This window comes from Eriocheir sinensis, chromosome 1, assembly GCF_024679095.1.
Source record: "Eriocheir sinensis breed Jianghai 21 chromosome 1, ASM2467909v1, whole genome shotgun sequence".
In the NCBI taxonomy this organism is placed as follows: domain Eukaryota; kingdom Metazoa; phylum Arthropoda; class Malacostraca; order Decapoda; family Varunidae; genus Eriocheir; species Eriocheir sinensis.
The window spans coordinates 16,476,041-16,481,588 of record NC_066509.1 but is presented as its reverse complement, the minus strand read 5'-3'; positions in this window follow the sequence as shown (position 1 = coordinate 16,481,588).

Sequence of the window (5,548 nt, the reverse complement as noted above, 5' to 3'; positions counted from 1 at the left end):
ATAGTAAGATGGACTGTCGAGACCAAAACGAGGATGTTTGTGAGAATGAAGGCTTTTCATCAAGCAAGTATTCAGATGTGGAAAGGAAGAGAAGAGAAGAAAATGCTGCCGAACTTAACGGAAGAAAAATATACATAACTTCTTTTCCCGTGTAGAAATTAGTGAAATGAAATTTGTTTGTAGATAATGTTAATTTATGTCAAATGAAAAGGATAAAATAAACAAGAGAAGAAGTGGTAACTCATATAATAAACAAATGTTAGTATGACGTCATTCCTCACGTTGAATCTAAAGGAAAAGGAGAAGTAAATATGAAAAACCTAATAAGAAAATACTACAGCGATGTCACGTTTTCGCTCCCGTGGGGGCAGGAAATAAAATACCAGTATAACAAAATGAGGCGGAAGGAACGCGTAGACTTAATTAGCATAAAGAGAAAAGCTAATAAACTAAAGGTGTAACAAAATGAGGCGGAAGAAACACGTAGACTCAATAAGCATAAAGAAGAAACAACAAACAAAAGGTGTAACAAAACGAGGTTGAGGAAACACGTAGACTTCATAAGCATATAATGAAAGCGGAAATAAACTAAAGCTGAATAACCAATATAAGATAAACAAAATAAGGTGTAGAAACACGTAGACTTAAAAGCAAAAATATGAAATAAACAAAAGATGAATAATAGTAGGAATAAAAATAAACAAAATGAGGTGGAAAAATACGTAGACTTTAATAAGCAAGAAGAAAAAAAGAAGGTAAATAAAAAATAGAAATAAACAAAATGAGGTGGAAGAAACACGTACAATAAACAAAAGTAGAACAAAGAAGAAAGAAAATAAACTAAAGATGAATAAATGATAAAAATAATCACCACATTTACAACGAACAGCAACAAACACACACACACACACTCTTTTCTCCTCATCCTGCCAACACACACACACACACACACACACACACACACACACACACACACATTACATAGCACGCCCGCGCCTCCCCGGAACGCGATAGTCAGCCTTAGATTAGATCACGTTTTCTGTAATGAGTGTCCCGTTTCTTTGCTTCTGACGGGGGGCGGAAATTAGCTGGTGAATAGTGGTGGTGGTGGTGGTGGTGATGGTGGTAGTGGTGGTAGTGGTGATAGTGGTACTTCCTCCTCCTCCTACTACTACTACTACTACTACTACTACTACTACTACTACTACTACTACTACTACTACTTTTTTCTTCTTTTTCTTCTAGTTTTTCTTTTTCATAATCATTATCTTCATCTTCATCTTCTTCTCCTTCTTCTTCTTTTCTTCTTTTCCTTGTCTTCTTTCTCCTCCACCAGTAACTCCACTTCTACCACCACCACCACCACCTCCACCTCCTCCTCCTCCTCCTCCTCCTCCTGCTTCTCCTCCTCCTCCTCTTCTAGCACCCACGAGGAAAGATTACACACGCAAGGAATGAGGAATAAGGGAAGGTAGAGTAATGCAATTTAAGTGACGCAAAATAATAAAACATAATAATAATAATAGCAAAGAAACAATAAGAGTAAAGAACAAAAAGGAAAAGAAGATTTATGCGACAACGTACGTACTCCATTTTCTATTGACGTGTTGGATGACAAAATGTTATGCATGAGAAAACGGGTTAGCGGCAGGTCTCTCTCTCTCTCTCTCTCTCTCTCTCTCTCTCTCTCTCTCTCTCTCTCTCTCTCTCTCTCTGCTAACTATAATAAATGACCCTGCTAGCATCCACGGGGGAGTGATTGTTTCCTGCTCCCTGCCACCCATCCCCTGCCATCCGCCCCCTGCCTCCCATCCCCTGCCGTCCATTCCCTGTCTCCCATCCCCTGGCGTCCATTCCCTGCCACCAATCCCCTGCCATCCATTCCCTGCCACCCATCCCCTGCCTCCCATCCCTTGCCGTCCATTCCCTGCCACCAATCCCCTGCCATTCTTACTTCCACTTCTCTCTCACCCTTGTAACAGTACCCCCTGCAGCACAACATCCTCTATTCCTTGACATCCCTGCCTTACCCTCCCCTTCCCACCTACACCTACCACTATGTCAATCCAATCCCCATTCCAACCCAACCCAACCCCCTCTGTCAACCCAAACAAATGCCCTAACCTTAGCTGTTCCTACCCACTGTCATCCCTACCTGCAACCTAACCCCCAACCCAACTCAACCCAACCACCTCTGTCAACCCAAATGTCCTAACCCCTGTCATCCCTCCCTGCCGCCTCTTCCTCCATACCCTGTCACCCCCTTGCACTCCTTTCAACTCCTTCCTCTTCCATCCTACCATACCTCTCCAGCCGCCCCTTCCCATTCCCAATACCCTACCGCCCCCCTGCCAGCCTTTTAAATCCGTCCCTTCCACCCAGCCTTTTGCCCCCTACCGTTTTCGTCGACACTTTCCAGATAAATGCGTTACCCAGACTGACTATTGCCCCCTTAATCGAAGCTTCTCCCTCCCCCCCCTGGCCTCTCCCTTACCTCTCCCACTTCCCCTCCCCTCCCCTCCCTCCCCCTACATGACACCTCACTGATGCCGAATGGATGCTTGGGAACAGACGGCTGGAGTGAGTGTGGGAGGGAGGGAGAGGGCGGGAGGCGACGAGAAAAGTGGGAGGAAAGGAAAAATAAAAAGGGAGTTGATGGCAGGAGGGAGGGTGGAGGACTGAGGGACGCAGTATGGAAGGTAAAGGAAAGGAGAGACGAAGGGAAAAAGGGAGGGAAGAGAATAGGAAATGATGAGTGACTGGCAGTGTAAAGCAGGAAGATGAGAGGTAGAGAAGAGGGCAGATTGAGGAACGAAATAGAGGAAAGAAGGAAGAATGATGGGCAGTGGAGAGAAGGAAATATATGAGGGAAGGAAGAGGAGAGGAGGAGGAATGAGAGAAAAGTAGAGGATAGAAGGAAGAAGAGGGAAGGAAGGGTGAGAAAAGAGAATAGGCAGAAAAAAAGGAAAAATAATGAGGGAAAGTTAAAGGAGGACAGAGAGGAAAGCAGGAGGAATGAGAGTTAAGAATGAGTAAAAAATGAGTTAAAGAATGAGAGAAGGAAAAGGGAAGATAGACACGAAAGAAAGAGAAATGAAAGAAGAATATAGAGAGACAGAAGGAAAAGGGGATTAATAAAGGTAAAAGAAGAATGAGGATAAACAGAGGGGATAAAAGAAAGCCCTCCCTTCCATGAGTGTACCTCCCTCCCCTAAACCTTATCCCTTCCTCCTATTACCCCATCACTCACCCCCCCTTTCCTCCTTCTCCTCTTCCCTTCCTCTTTCTTCATCACTTAGACCTCCAATCTTTTAATTTTTCTTTTTCTTTTCTTCTTTCTCTTCTCTCCCCTCCTCCTCCTCCTCCTCCTCCTACTTTTCCCCATCAGTCACCCTCCCCTTTCTCCTTCTCTTGTCCTTGTATCACAGAGAGAGAGAGAGAGAGAGAGAGAGAGAGAGAGAGAGAGAGAGAGAGAGAGAGAGAGAGAGAGAGAGAGAGAGAGAGGGGGGGGGGGGTGATATCAGATGGAACGAGACAGGTGATACACAGGTGAGAGGGAGCGCCGCCCCTCATCGATGTAATGCACCGGAGGCAGGATCGTGTTCTCTTTAGCGGAGTGGGTCGTGGCGTCTCCGTGATGGTCGGGGGGGGCGAGCTAGGGAAGGGGACGAGGGAGAGTAACGATGAGGGGGAGCGAGGGAAGAGGTGAGGGAAGGGGACATAGGGGGGGGTGACAAAAGAAGGGGCATGGAGGGGGGATGACGAAGGGAGGGGGAAGAATGTGGAATGTTTGTCTCTCTCCGCAGTCATTCGAAATTAGTAGTAGTAGTTATAGTAGTAATAGTAGTAGTAGTAGTTTTATCTTTGGTCATCATTTTTATTAGCGGTAATTGTAAGTTGGGTGAAATATCAATCTTTATTTCTCTATCTATCTATTTATCAGTGCGTGTGCGTGTGTGTGTGTGTGTGTGTGTGTGTGTGTGTGTGTGTGTGTCGTGTGGTCAGGTGTGTTGGGGGGGAGGGACCGTGACTGGCCAGGTAAGAAGGATCAGCTGACAGGTTGATAATTGCAGGTCACGGCCACGCACGTAAACACCAGCGTTGGTCCGCACCTGGCGAGGCTAATGAGAGGCGCGACCACACCTGATTTCGATGATTCACGGCCGCAAGGTTACCGGTTCCTTCTCTGTTAGTTTTTGTATTTTCTTGTACTGGGAAACTGATCTTACAGTGTTAAAATTTCAGGGAGTCATGACTTGTTCTTGCTTCTTTTTTTTGTTTTGTTTTTTTGTATGATTAATCTTACTGTGCGTGCCTGTGTGTTTGTGTTTGTGTGTGTGTGTGTGTGTGTGTGTGTGTGTGTGTGTGTGTGTGTGTGTGTGTGTGTGTGTGTGTGTTATTATTTCATGACTTATGTCCATAGTGTCAACCTTTTTATCTGACTTTTTTTCTTATTCACTTTCTCCTAATTAGTCTGACAACGCTAAAATTAGATTAAAGAAAGTTGCGTGCGAGAAACGGTCAATTATTTTTTCTTTCTGGTGCCTTAACTTTTTTTTTTAATATTATCTTGTTGGAAATTATCGTACCACATTCATTTTCGTTTTTTTTTCATGTATCTACGCCTCACTACACTCGGAAATCTGTTTATCTTTTTTTATACATACAAATCTCACGTAATCTTTGTTTTCTGCACCTCTTAAATGTCCTTCGTGTTTTCACTTTTTTGTTTATTTTTCATCATTCTTCTTTCCCCTATCTCATTCCTCCCTATCTCATTCCCTCTACCATCTCCAACATTCTACTCCCACATTTAACCACATCCTTCCATACTCTACCTCGCATTATCCTTATTCTTTCCCCTATCTCATTCTTCCCGTCACCTCACGTTTCCCTCTTCTCATATTCCCTCTACGATCTCCAACATTACACTCCCACATTTTACCACATCCTTCCATATTTTACCTCGCATTCTCCTTACTTCTTTCCCCTATCTCATTCCTCCCATCTCCAACATTACACTCCCACATTTTACCACATCCTTCCATATTTTACCTCGCATTCTCCTTACTTCTTTCCCCTATCTCATTCTTCCTGTCACCTCACGTTTCCCTCCTCCCATGTCCCTCTACCATCTCAAACATTCTACTCCCACATTTTACCACATTCTTCCATATTCTACCTCACATTTTCTTTACTTTCTTCCTTTCTCTCCTCGCGACTCACTCCTCAAACGCCTTAACTCCTATAATTTCCCACTACTTTCCGACCATTGCCTCTTCTCTTCCGTGGTTCAAATCCTCCCTTTCAATCTTGCTTCCTCCTTCCCTACCATCTCTCTTCCTTTGCTTCCTCTACCTCCCTCCCTTCCCCTCTCTCTCTCTTTCTCCCTCCCTCTTTCCTCTCACTCCTCTCCCGCCTGCCTTCCTTCCTTCCTTCCTCCTCCCCTCCCTCCCTCCCTCCCTCCTTACCTTTTGCCTCACGCCCCCATGATTTTCAATTTCTTTCCTTCTCCTCCCTTGGGTTCTCTCATCATTATCAATTATTT